At 39.9% G+C, this 15,075-nt stretch overlaps 1 pseudogene; it reads left to right on the top strand.

Moving 5' to 3' along the window:
• Positions 1 to 10,469: 10,469 nt before the first annotated feature.
• LOC137235147 (methyltransferase-like protein 25B) lies at positions 10,470 to 14,513 on the top strand (annotated as a pseudogene).
• The last annotated feature ends 562 nt before the right edge of the window (positions 14,514 to 15,075 follow it).

Below are 15,075 nucleotides of genomic sequence, written 5' to 3' on the forward strand. Positions count from 1 at the left end.
AGCTTTACCGCGGCAGTCCCCGAGTGCCACACGTCCTTTTTTGTAAAAATTTTTTCTAGCACGTTGAATGTCTTTGTTAACGTAGTTTCTAAACTGTTTATAGTCTTGTTCTAAGCTCTTATCTCTGGGTTTGGATTTCCAATTTCGATAATTTTTATCCCTAGTACCTATTGCATAAATCTACGGCTTCGCGGGTCATTAATTCATTATTTTTTCTTTGCCTTTTTCTTTGTACTGTGACAGTTGACTCTTTATAGATTTCTTCGAAAATGGCTTGCATATTCGAATATATTTCATCTACGTTGCTAGAATTTAGGACACAGCTCCAGTTCCTACTCTGCAATTGTCATCTACTTTTCTACTATTTACTGAACTTGAAACTAGGCTACTTTTGTCTTTACTTTTTTTTTTCCTAGGGGAAATACTGCATAAAAGAAAGTAATGGTCTGATATGTTGGTTTCGATAATAGAGGATAATATGTTGGCTCCACTAATTCGTATAAAAGCATGCTCTATGCAATTTTTTGTACCTATTGCTATATCCATTCTTGTAAATTTGTTAACAATCATAAGCATGCCATTTGCTGGCATCATATTTAAATAGGAGTTAGAAGAACTCTTGGCCACCGTGGTGGGTGCCGCTAGCATAAAGTTTTTTTCCGCGCAGTTCCCCCATTATCTCCCTCTGGATGCGGAGAGAAGAGAGTTTGAGTACAATATTGTTGCCTTTGGATTTCATCCTATGAACATCATCGAATATATTCGTACTTACGTCGAGATTAGCGAAGTTACCCAGCGGCCAATGTGTGCATTACGAAATCCAATACTTTTCAAACACTTCGAATGCAGCTTACCTTCCAGAATCAATTACAATCAATGTTAATTTTCCATAAGCATGGCCGCTTTGTGGACAGAATTGATTACTTACATCATTACTGGTAATGGAATAAGTAAATGATCTCCGAACAATCTTCGGATGTTTATTACTCTAAGGCACACCTTTCTGAAATTGTTAACGGTACACGCTTTCTAAAGGGTAAGGAACTTTATAATACAGCCACTATTCCAAATCTTGTACTTGTAATCGAAGTGGTAAAGAATATTCAACACATTGCAGTGTACATTTGTGCAATTTTAATCGGCAGTATAGGTAGAGCACCCACAGAATGATACACAATTCTGAAGTGGTAAGTGCTTTTGGAACAGAATCACAGTACAACTTAGTGTACAATTCAAAGGCAGGGTTACAGCAGTAAATTATGTATTTTCATTTATACCATTTTTAAAATTTTATTTTTATTTAGTTATTTAAGGAATTAACAAACTTATGTGAAATATTTAACCAAAAAAGCTTGAAAAAACTAAAGTATTAACTTCAATTTCATACTACATATTATGCATACACACACATATGGGGGACACCCACAAACCTAACTTACATATATACAGGTTAAGTTCGGGTGTAACCGAACATTAAAGTTGAGAGCTATGGTGACAAAATAAGGGAAAATAACCATGTAGGAAAATGAACCGAGGGAAACCCTGGAATGTGTTTGTATGACATGTGTATCAAATGAAAGGCATTAAAGAGTCTTTTATGAGGGAGTGGGCCATAGTTCCATAGGTGGACGCCGTTTCGAGATATCTCGATAAAGGTGGACCAGGGGTGACCATAGAATTTGTTTGTACAATATGGGTATCAAAAGAAAGGTGTTAATGAGTATTTTAAAAGGGAGTGATCTTTAGTTCCATAGGTGGACGCCGTTTCGAGATATCGCCATAAAGGTGGACCAGGGGTGACCCTAGAATTTGTTGTACGATATGAATTAAAGGTATTAATGAGGGTTTTAAAAGGGAGTGGTGCTAGTTTTATAGGTGGTCGCCTTTTCGAGATATCGCCATAAAGGTGGACCAGGGGTGACTCTAGAATGCGTTTGTACAATATGGGTATCAAACGAAAGGTGTTAATGAGTATTTTAAAAGGGAGTGGGCCTTAGTTCTATAGGTGGTCGCCTTTTCGAGATATCGCCATAAAGGTGGACCAGGGGTGACTCTAGAATGCGTTTGTACAATATGGGTATCAAACGAAAGGTGTTAATGAGTATTTTAAAAGGGAGTGGGCCTTAGTGCAATAGGTGGGCGCCTTTTCGAGGTATCGCAATAAAGGTGGACCAGGGGTGACTCTAGACTTTGTTTGTACGATATGGGTATCAAGTTAAAGGTATTAATGAGGGTTTTAAAAGGGAGTGGTGGTAGGTGTATAGGTGGTGCCTTTTCGAGATATCGCCATAAAGGTGGACCAGGCGTGACTCTAGAATACGGTTGTACAATATGGGTATCAAACGAAAGGTGTTAATGAGTATTTTAAAAGGGAGTGGGCCTTAGTTCTATAGGTGGACGCCTTTTCGAGGTATCGCAATAAAGGTGGACCAGGGGTGACTCTAGACTTTGTTTGTACGATATGGGTATCAAATGAAAGGTGTTAATGAGTATTTTTAAAAGGGAGTGGACCTTGCTTCTATAGGTGGTCGCCTTTTCGAGATATCGTCATAAAGGTGGATCAGGGTTGACTCTAGAATATGTTTGTACGATATGGGTATCAAATGAAAGGTGTTAATGAGTATTTTAAAAGAGCGTGGGGCTTAGTTCTATAGGTGGACGCCTTTTCGATATATCGCCATAAAGGTGGGCCAGGGGTGACTCTAGAACCTGTTTGTACGATATTAGTATCAAATTAAAGGTATTAATGAGAGTTTTAAAAGGGAGTGGTGGTAGTTGAATATGTGAAGGCGTTTTCCAGATATCGACCAAAATGTGGACCAGGCTGACCCAGGACATCATCTGTTGGATACCGCTAATTTATTTATGTATGTAATACCTGCCAAGATTTCAAGGGTTTTTTATTTCGCCCTGCAGAACTTTTTCATTTTCTTCTATTTAGTATGGTACATGTCACAACCATTTTACAGAGTTTTTTCTAAAGTTATATTTCGCGTCAATAAACCAATCCAATTACCATGTTTCATCCCTTTTTTCGTATTTGGTATAGAATTATGGAATTTTTTCATTTTTCGTAATTTTCGATATCGAAAAAGTGGGCGTGGTCATAGTCGGATTTCGTTAATTTTTTTACCAAGATAAAGTGAGTTCAGATAAGTACGTGAACTAAGTTCAGTAAAAATATGTCGATTTTTCTCAAGTTATCGTGTTAACCGCGATGCGGAAGGACAGACGGACGACTGTGTATAAAAACTGGGCGTGGCTTCAACCGGTTTTGCCCATTTTCACAGAAAACAGTTAGCGTCATAAAATCCATGCCCCTACCAAATTTCAAAAGGATTGGTTAATTTTTGTTCGACATATGGCATTAAAAGTATCCTAGACAAATTGAATGAAAAAGGGCGGAGCCACGCCCATTTTGAAATTTTCTTTTATTTTTGTATTTTGTTGCACCCTATCATTACTGGAGTTGAATGTTGACATAATTTACTTATATACTGTAAAGATATAAAATTTTTTGTTAAAATTTTACTTTAAAAAAAAATTTTTTTTAAAAGTGGGCGTGGTCCTTCTCCGATTTTGCTAATTTTTATTAGGCGTCCATATAGTAATAGGAGTAACGTCCCTGCCAAATTTCATCATGATATCTTCAACGACTGACAAATTAAAGCTTTCAAAAGTTTTAAATTACCTTCTTTTAAAAGTGGGCGGTGCCACGCCCATTGTCCAAAATTTTACTAATTTTCTATTCTGCGTCATAAGTTCAACTCATCTACCAAGCTTTGTCGCTTTATCTGTCTTTTGTAATGAATTATCGCACTTTTTCGGTTTTTCGAAATTTTCGATATCGAAAAAGTGGGCGTGGTTATAGTCCGATATCGTTCATTTTAAATAGCGATCTGAGATGAGTGCTCAGGAACCTACATACCAAATTTCATCAAGATACCTCAAAATTTACTCAAGTTATCGTGTTAACGGACGGACGGACGGACGAACATGGCTCAATCAAATTTTTTTTCGATCCTGATTATTTTGATATATGGAAGTCTATATCTATCTCGATTCCTTTATATATGTACAACCAACCGTTATCCAATCAAACTTAATATACTCTGTGAGCTCTGCTCAACTGAGTATAAAAAACATAGGCATAGGGACATACTGCTGCGTTAACTTACATACTACAAAGAATCACAATATTTCAATAGTTCACAGAACTTAAAGTAATGCTTGCTGGAACTCCACAATGCACACACTAAATAAGAAGAACTTATTATTATAATATGCAAATCTAAGTAATTTAACTGAAAACTCACTTAAATAGTTTAAATTTGTTTTTTACTATTTATTACCTGAGGTTTTTTGCTTTTTGTTTTTTTAATACTAAGTACAGCGCACAATCTCCACACGAATAATCGACTGACGCGTGCTACAAAACAATCTACATGTACATATATATGTAAAATATGAACATATGTATGTATATATGTATTTTACACGAACCTTCCCGAAGTTTTAAAATCTCTATTACGAAGAATGCATAGAAATTTCTTCATTACAAGTCAGCGTACAATCTAACTGAATGTAATACATTACTTGTAAGGGTTTCGTCATGCATAACGCGGAAGGATCGCAGACTGACTTCGCCGCTGGGTTGGTTATTAATCAAAGCAATTGTCTCATTTAGTTTAGCTGTTGTGTTTGAGAATTCCTGTTTTAAATTTTGTTGTGCTTGATTTGAGAATTTTGAAGATGATTCTTCTATCTGTCGCTTGATATCTTTAGTGTCAGTTTTGAGCTCACCTATGCCAGTATTGATGTTATTTAGGAAGCCGGCGACGTCGTTTTCCCACCGGAGGTTTTGTGTTCATCGGCTTGTTTTTGTTGTTGTGTCGTAGAGTCGTTGCTGTTGCTAATACTTCAGATTGAGGTGCTCTCGAACGTTGATTTGACTGCTTTGGATTGTTATCAGTTTTGGGAAATTGATGCAGATCTATTTCGTTGGCGGCATTTCTGGCACTTCCAACCTTTACGTCTCTCCGAGCCCATGTTGTTGCATGTGCAGTCAGATATTGTCGTGCAGGTTGGAAAATGGTATTTGCCGCTGCATATTGTGCAGAGAGCATATTCGCCGTTGCAAGGCAGGTGTTTTTTGCACTCGTTGCATTAAATTGTTGTTGTGTTTAAGGCTTCGACCGAAATACTCAAGATAGTAAATTTTCGCAAGAGATTGATTGTTATTTCTTATTCCGCGTAATGTTTTTGGTATAATATTTTTGTTAATTTATGATCTTTTTAAATATAAACGAGCTCTAGGCCAAATATTTGTATATTCTTAATAAAACACAATACGTGAATTTTTTTTCTTTGCACTGTTCGTAAACTTATATTTTTGTTACACTAGTCGACATATTGCATTCAAAAATGTAAGTTCTGTACTTGTGCAAATGTGTATTTTTATGATTTTAATATGTATGTTTGTTCTTTTCGTACCTAGTCCTGATGATGACTTCAGACTGAAGTCGAAATATCGACAAATTAAATAATATAATTGTATATCAAAAATTCACGTATTATGTTTTATTAAGAATATACAAATATTTGGCCTAGAGCTCGTTTATATTTAAAAAGTTATAATTCAAAGGCCGTAAACAACAAAAATATTTATGATTTATTTAATAATTTGGGAAAAACTTAAACAACGTGACATCAGGACGGACAAGGCGACAGCTGTTTCGATTATACCTTGTAAATCTCTTCAAAGCCTTTTCTCCCGGGAGTGGGAGTCGAACTCGCACCCCTACGATAGTTGAAATGGTTGTAAACGCATTCAGCTACGTCATGCCTGTTGTGAAGTCTTTCCCAATTGCCTTCTTTATGCATATTTTAATCTTTTACACATTGCATACTTCGTATGCAATTATGTGTTAAAGCTATGCTTGGTACGGCGGTTTTCAAAGAAACTTTGGTTTTTGTTGTTGTTTTCGTTCTATTTATAGAACTACAACGAATTAACCAATTTTGTCTGTTTGTATGATTTTTTTAATAATCGGGGATTGCCCATATTGCTTTTTTTTTTTTTAAATGTATGAAAACATTTATTTGTAGCAATTTTTTAATTTTATAATTTATTTAATAATTTGGGAAAAACTTAAACAACGTGACATCAGGACGGACAAGGCGACAGCTGTTTCGATTATACCTTGTAAATCTCTTCAAAGCCTTTTCTCCCGGGAGTGGGAGTCGAACTCGCACCCCTACGATAGTTGAAATGGTTGTAAACGCATTCAGCTACGTCATGCCTGTTGTATTTATGATCTTTAAAACTTTTTTTTTTAAATAATATTTTCAGAGCGTTTGTAAACACGTCCATTCGCTATCATTTCACTCGTCGCTATCTGTTAAATCACGAGTTGATTTATATGTTGAATTCAATGATATTCGATTTATTTCCAGTGATGTCCTTAGTCTAACAAAGATCTTTCAATTATTCACTTATTAAATTCTAATAATGTAGCGGCTCAATAAAATTCATAGTTACAACGTAAAGAGAATTAACGGGGATTGTATTTGATACTTAGGTATATCTAGTTGATTGCCGTGATCGTTGACCAGGATCCCATGCGGGAGATGCTCCGTCCGGTGGTTGATTGATGAAAAAAAAAAAAAAAAACGAGAAGAAGAAGGATGTGAAAAAGCGCCCAGCGCTTATATAGCCTTTTGGACATTGAAAGCCCGTTCCAATATGTTGTCAAATAGTAACGAGTGCATGCGGAGATGCATTCTACACATACGTACGATTTCTGTGGGGAACACTGCGGGAACGTCAGTCACCGCAATACTCATAGACTCCTCACATGAGCGTGAGTCATAGAAGAGTGGTTTAAGTCACTTAAAAATCGCGCCGCCTGTGCACCGGTTCAAGGCTGTCCCTTAATCGCTCAAAATCTCTAATCACACGGTTTAATTGGGTACGCGCATCTACCGATGTTGGCCGTGCTCTGCGTGGTATCTGGGTCAGAGCCGGATCTTCGGCGGCTTGCGGCCGGTATAAGAGCGTATGGTGTGGCTCATGACAAGTTTTGCACGTTTCCGGCGACGAGCACTGGCGTACGTTGTCATGGTTGCGCGCCAAACAATTTGGGCAATACTTGTGTTGTCGTATACAAAGGATGCGCTCACTCGTAGACATATCCCGAAATTTCTGACAATAGCGTAAGGTGTGATATCGCTGACAAAGTTAGCACATGCGAAGCCGTGGGTTTCGTGGCGGCCGAATCGGTTACGGAAGTTGTGGGGATCGTCTGTAAATAAAGATGGTTTTAAGCACAATTCAATAAAGCGATAAGTTGAAATTTGTGTGTTTGAAAATGGTTGTGTGATATTGCGAAATTAGTGTATGTGAAATTAAGCCATTGAGGGATTTGGTGCATCGGAATAAATGGGTAGGGGACATAGTTTTACGATTGGTCTAGTGAAACGACCATGCTGTGTTCGAACATCCGCAACTCTGACGCGATTATCCGCTCCAAGGTAGTCCTTTTCAATTCTGTCTACGCGCCATTCTTGAGGGGGAAGTAAGTCATTTTTTACGGCCACAAAGTCACCTACGGTGGTATGTTTCTGAGGGTGTTTCCATTTATAACGCCGATGTAACTCATTAAGATATTCGTCCTTCCATCTCTGGCTGAATTCTTGGTGCAGAATCTTTAGCTTTTCCCATCGATTATGAAGTAAAAGATTATCTATTCGGGGTTCTGGGGGAGCCAGTAATGGCGCACCGCGCAGAAAATATCCTGGTGCCAAGGCTAGTAATTCGTCGGGATTGTCCGACATAGGCGATAGAGGACGGAAATTGAGCATCGCTTCGATACGCGCGAGCAATGTAGCCAATTCTTCAAAGGTGAAGTGATGGCTTCCAGCGATACATTTAAAATTCAATTTGAAGCTTTTGGCAGCTGCATCCCACAGGCCACCCATGTGAAGTGCATTCGGTGGTAAGAACTGCCATTCGAACCCATGTATGCCATGTCTTGCTTGAATATCGACGGACGTGAATTTGAGGAACCGTTCGAAATCCCTTTGAAAGGCTCGATTTGCGCCAAAAAAGTTTTTCCCGTTGTCGGAATATATACATTTTGGTAGCCCACGCCTTCCAATGAATCGCAGAAACGCTGCTTCGAAGGCTTTGCTGGAGAGGTCAGAACAAGGCTCCAAATGAATTGCTTTTGTTGAGAAACATACGAAGAGGCAGACATAACCCCTTATTATGGACGACTTTCGGAGCGTTGACGACCTGAGATCCAAGGGACTTGCGAAGTCCAACCCGGTAAATGTGAATGGGAAGGAGAAGTGGAACATTCTGGTGGTAACGCTGCCATGATTTGGGATTGAGTATGCTTCTTAAAAATGGTGCACGTTTTGCAACTGCGAATACATAGTTCTATTTTCGACTTCAGTCGAGAAATGAAGTACTCTTGTCTGGCCGTCCGGATCATGAGTTGATACTCAGCACGGATCAATACACTGTTTAAAAACTGGAGAAAAATATAGCAAAAACGTGAAGATTCATTATTGGTGGAGAAATTCGCTTGGATCTTTGACTCGCTACATAGACTAGTCTTGGACGAGGAAGAGGATTCCTGCCAATTGCCTTTGGTTAGTTCAAATATCGGATGCCTGGACTGCTGATTTGACTCCGTGTGAAGTAAGGCTGTATGGGATGATGTAGTAGAGGAAGTTCTACCGTTTGCTTTTGGATTAGGTTTATTAGTGACTTGGAGGTGCAGCATTGTATGGTGATTTTTCTTACAATGTGCACATCGGGATGCACTGGAACATTGAGAAAGTGCATGATTGTAGGCGGAACAGTTACTACAATACTGGTCTCGCTCTACGAACTGGGTGTGGTCGGCGACAGTCAGCTTACGATTTCAGTGGACGATTATTACTGCATAACTTGCATTTCGAAGTTAAATTTCCATGCGAATGATATGTTTGGCTTTTGGGAGGCGATTTAAATGTAAATGTTTTCGGTTTACCCGGCACGTAAGTATGGAGTCTCTCCACTACTTCATATCTGGATGTCAGAAAGTTGTCCATATCTGTCCAAAGGGGTAACTCTTTTCGGGAACTAGGAGATTGTTCCATAGAGTAATAGTTGCAGTGGGAAGTTTCGACGAGCGTATATACACAAGGATAGGGTCCCAATTAAGGCTGGGATACCTTGTGCGGCCAGGGTACATAAACAGTTATTTATTATGGTTTGAAGTTTTTGTATCTGCTCACCATTTTCCGTGTAAATTTGCTGAAGACTAAAGAGGGTCTTCAGATGGTTATCAAACAATATTCTTCGGTTTTCATACCGAGCTTTAAGGGCGGCCCATGCTGGCTGAAACCTATCGTTTTTTAATGGGTATTGCTTTACTAATTGACGTGCTTGACCTTTCGTCTTCGGTCGCAGGTGATACATCTTCTGAGCTTGTGTTAATTTGGGGTGATTGCCGTAAACATATCCCTGAATGCCGGCCAGTCTTCGTATACACCGTGGAATATTTGGGTATCGCACGATGGTACTTTGACATATAATTGTGAGGAGTTTGTCGTATTCGCTAGATTAAGGGGCCGAGGCGTTTGAGGGGAGGGTCTCAGTGACTGCATGACATCCATTATCTGGTACATGCAAGTCTCATAACCTTCGCAGCATTTTTGGTATTTTTGCTTTATTGAATCGGTGGACTCCTGATGGGATGGAGGAAGAGATACGTTTCTGTAGGACTCTAGGAGTGATTGCCACAATCATTCGAGCTGTTGTGTTTTTGCTTTCAGAAGGGATTCCGTTTGATCAGATATAAGGGTGGCTGTCCATTTTGAGTAAAATGCCTCGAGTGTATTACTTCCGAAAATAAAGGTATCGAGGCTTGTGTCAAGTTGACCTTCATCAATACTTTCACTTGCTTTTTTACTCATTGTATGTGTATGTATGTATGTATGCAGCGGACAATTTCCGAGGTTCTCGAGATTTATATTTGAAAGTGGGACTTTTATCGAATTTACAATTTTATAAACGTGTTTTTGAATATATTGTTACTGTTCGGCCGGGGTGCGTTTGCTCCTGGAGGTAGGTGGGGGAACCGGGGTCGATCTCAGTGGGAATAAGCGGGTTAGAATAAAATAAGAGAATACGAGATTTCTCTATAATAGATTTGATTTATTGGGGTAAATGTGAAAATAGCAAAGGTTACAATATTACATGAATAAACGCAAACAATTACGGCAGAGATCGCTGGCGGAAGATGTGAACAGGATGGCTGTTAGAATCCAAGAGGCCGGTTGTATTGCAAGCTACAACCGTTGATCCGCAAAAGCCTCCGTTTTGGAGGGGAAAGGCACACACACATCAACCCCGACATGCATATGCATGAGTGCTGACAAAAAGCACACATACACGTGCATGTACATGCATGCACATGCCTGAGGGTGATGGTGTGGGTGGTTATAAATTAAGTCTAGTATCGAGTACCGATTTGCAGAGTTGTATTGGGGGGGATCGCAATCAGGTGCGGAAAAGTTAGGCATCCTGCCTAAACATGCCGGCCCCCTTGCGATACGCAACATCGTTTTCCGCCAATGACCTCCGCTGAAACGAGAAAAATGAATATAAGACTTACACACTAAACTTAATCTAAATGAGGAGTTCGCCTGCGACGCAAAATGGCCGGGAATCTTTTCCGACTTGCTTAGCATGCCACCTGAGCTAAGATGAAAAAATTAGCGGTTATGAGCAGTGAAGTGAATATTTCTTGCCATTGGTTTATACATAATTCTTAGATATATATAGAATCCATAAAGTGATGTGACGCAGAAGGTAAATAGCGCTGGACGAAGAGGCCGAGTTCTCCGTTCCAGACTGATAAAAAAAAAATTTTTTTCTTCTTTTGTTGGACGGAGAGGCCGAGGTCTCCGTTCCGGATTCGCATTATTTTTGTTTGGTTGGACGAAGAGGCCGAAGTCTCCGTTCCAGACTCGCATATTTTTGTTTAGGTTTTTTTTGGGCTGGACGAAGAGGCCGAGGTCTCCGTTCTAGCGTCTAATGTATCGTGTCGCTCTCGGGGCGACTGCCCTTTTTTTGTTGGAGGAGGTGTGGCATCTTTTGAGGTGCCAGAGCGAGTGACCGTGAGGTTGGTTGGGTGAAACGGAGGTGTTTTATTACAAAACGTATGTTAAAATAGATGAATAAAGTGAGTTTAAAACGAAGCGTAGAGACCGACTAAGGTATTGATTTAATTTTGTGCGACAGCTCATTGCGAACAGCGCAAATCGTAATTAAATTCGAAAGTGTACCAACTGCCGGTGCTTGCATGCAGATTGGCGATGCGTTCTCCACGACGCGTTCTATCTGCACGTATCTTTGTGAGATTGCATGCAACCCTGTCGTTTATTTATTGGTTAGCTGACAGCTGGTATGGTGAATTTGTGGCATTTGAGTATATATATACATATATGTATTTGCTTGCCCTTGAAAAACAAAACTAGGTCACTGGGGCAGTAGCACACTAAGCCGGTAGAAACAGTTGACTTTTCCCAATTTCGGGACTTTTTCGTGTCGGGATTCTTTACTTTCGGGACTCGGATTGTTTTTGCACCGAGCCTTTATAATGACCTTTTGTGATATTTGTTGTTGAAAAACAACAAGTCCTGCCTCCAGCCAGAAAACAGTACCCAAAAAACGGACAAGGTAAAAAAAAAACGACAACAAATTTCTTTGTTAAAAAAAAGTGAAATTTTTGTGCAAGGAGAGGTTTTTTTTTTGTTTTGTTTCCCCCTTTTTTTGAGGTCCTTTGTTGTGTATGACTGGTTGGTACTGCATGTGACGCCCACATGAGTAAAAATACAAAAACGCTTCAGTCCCGATTGTGATGTTTTGCGGTTTTCGGTATTGATTTTGTCTATTTAGTGTTCGGTATCCGCCCTTAGTCTGACAGCACTAATGAGGCTGTCGTTGTTATGTTGCGGGTTGCCATCCAGTTGTTTTCCCGTAACAGGAATTTTCCAGGATACATTAATGTAGGATTGTGGTGGATAAATTACCCTCACCACATTGTTATTTGGAAAAGGATTTTCAAGCTGGTATAACGTAAGTATGACAAATTCCTAACGGATTTTTTAATAAATTTTTTCTCTAATGGGTTTTCTATTTTCTTTCTTTTTTTCTTTTCAGTGTCAGATGGACCCGCGGCAGTATATATGTTTGACACTGGAGGCTGCGGAGGGGGATGCCGAACCCATTGAGGTGGTCGCGGACATCCGATATGCGGAGCGGCGAAGGGGCTCATGGCCATGTTTTGCGCCGGTCGAGGTCCTGCAGCACGCAGTGAGGGAGGAGCTGCGGCGCGCCAACCCCGGGGTGCTCCGTGCTAGGCGGACGCCCATCGTCGTGAAAGTGCGCGGGCGGGCCACGACGTGGTGCTCCACATTTTACTGCGGGTGTGAAGGAATGTTATGGGTGCGGCGGCCGCACCAGGATCCAGTGCCCCATTGGCAGTTTAGTTGCCGTGTGTGCCAGCGGGCACTAAGCTTGTTCGCGTGTTTGGTTGCCCATTTGAATGGGCATATGGGCTTTTTCCCGTACCGGTGCGGGGATTGTCTAAGGCGGTATGCGCCTTCGGCTGCGTTATCCCTGCACCGGAAACGGATGCATTAAGGATTAAGGATTCAATTTTAACATTTGAATTTCGGTTTTTTGTACTTATGAATTGTATTAAGTGTTATTTATGGAATAAAATTTAATGCTCACAAATAATACTCGATTTCCTTATTTGGATCGTGGTCTTCCTGGGTAAAGGGAAAGTGAGTGTCTGAACCCTGACAGAGGCGTTGTGAAACGGATCATTTGGTGGTCGCGTTAGGTAACGTGGCAACTCTGCCGTTTCTCGTTTTCTTTGTATGTATCATACATACATACCTACTTTGGTTGAACATTCCAGTATAGAGAATGAAGCAAAAAAAATGAATCGAAAGATTTATTTTACCGGTTTGCTTCAATTCTTTTGAACTGTACGCGTTGCTGGACAGAAAGGGTAAGTGGTAAAACATTTTTGAAATATTTCAATAAATATTTTCATGTTATTTCAGCTTATTAATGCATTTTCGTTTATTTTCAGGAACATCCGATTTTTATACCGACAAACACTGGGAGAAGCTCCCAAAAATTGGGAGTTACATTTGGAGCATAAACCCCCTGAGCAACTTAGTGCCTTATTAAATTGCAATGAGCAGAAGGCGCGACGACGGGCTGGTGTTTGGCCCAAAAAGGCACTGGCTTAACTTTAAGTTCTTCACACAGTCCTATTGTAAACCATTCAAAGCTAAAGCACGTTTTCCTAAGAAGCGCCCCGAAATTGAATTGATGGGATCAATGTATGAACAAGGCTGCCAGCAGTCGCCCGTTGATTATGTTGTGGCTTTCGGTGCTGGTTTGGGCCATCTAGCACGAGTGCTCGAATATGGTCATGGCATAGAATTATTCAGGTGATTATTTTAAGATTTTGTTTGAGTACACTTAAATGGTGGATGATTATCAAAAAAAAAACTTGATTACCACGCTTTTGTACATTAAATCGAGTTAACATTTTTCTAAAAAATACATAATATACGTATACATTTGCGTTGGTACTTCATACGCATAAAATATAACTACACTAACAAATTAATTAATGACTAATCAATCTTGTGAATAATCGAGTAAACACCTTACTGCTGAAATAAAAAGAATGCACAAAATTTGCCTGCTTTGTGTAAGCATGCATTGAACTCTTTAAAGTATGTTGCTTAGAAATGCAATCTAAGCTGAATGACCAAGCAATTAGTATAGACACACAAATTGAATTATTGGCTGAAAAACATATACAACCAGCAATACGTGCAATTTTTCGTCGACCCCAGCATGTTGCGCTACGCTTGACGGCAGATGTGAAACCATAAAGGCCTGATAGCATTATTGCCAAAACTTTTAATAGGACCGCTTGTAACTTTCAATTTGGTATTATTGGCTTGCACCCTTGTGGCGATTTAGCTGTGACTTTGATGCGAATGTTCACCGATAATCCACAAGCCCGATTCCTTATTTTCGCTGGCTGTTGTTACATGAAATTAAGCACTGTTGAAACGCAATACAACGTTGTATTACAGGGATATCCATTTAGCAGCCACTTACTGCAATTCCGAAGCTTGCACATTTGAGTTATGAGGCCCGTGAAATTTCATGTCATGCCATAGAAATGTATGCCGATCGGCTTTTTGAAGGTGATTATGAATACCTGAAAGTACACTCATTCCGTGCAGCTGCTGAGGGTGTTATCGTAACGCACTGGCTTGATTTGAAACACTGCGGACTACGTAGTGTTAAGCATGTGCATGATATGCAATTCGAAGATTCCTTTTACAAAGAAGTCCATGGAATAGAAGCCAGTAATATACGACGGTCTGAATTGCAGACTATAGCTACAATATAGGCAAGGGGCCGGTATGTTGACTATAATCGTGTGTCAAGCTTGTATAGGCGCTGAAGGAACTAATACTGAAATTATAGGAAAGTAATGACGTTGCCTCAATTTAAGTCAGACAGGGACTTCATTTTCAATTGTAGCCGAATATGCCAATACTGTACATGCCCATTTAGTTTCAAAGATAACATTATTTGAACGATTCAAAATCACTTGGCACGATTCTATAGAGACGGTATGCTTGGTTAGTTGTGCAATGCAATTGTTGCTTACCAAAGATTTGCCAACTAAGGTGCGCGTGTAGGCGCTCAAGTTACTACAACCTTCTATTGAGCCTCTTCTTTCAACTAACGTGGCATTGTTTGTTGTTTGCCTCGGTGGCACCAGTCGCTGCGCCAGCATTGCGTCGCTGCCGTGCCATGCTGTTTTGTGCGATGGAGGCCTACGTAATATGTTTTTCGTTGCTAATGTCGTTGAAGTTCTTTCTGTGCACAAACCAAATTTAGATAAGAATGGTGTTTACATAATTTGCAATTTGCATAATTACTAATAGGCGCGCACATAGTACAGG

Source organism: Eurosta solidaginis, chromosome X (genome assembly GCF_040869045.1).
Source record: "Eurosta solidaginis isolate ZX-2024a chromosome X, ASM4086904v1, whole genome shotgun sequence".
NCBI classification, from domain to species: Eukaryota; Metazoa; Arthropoda; class Insecta; order Diptera; family Tephritidae; genus Eurosta; species Eurosta solidaginis.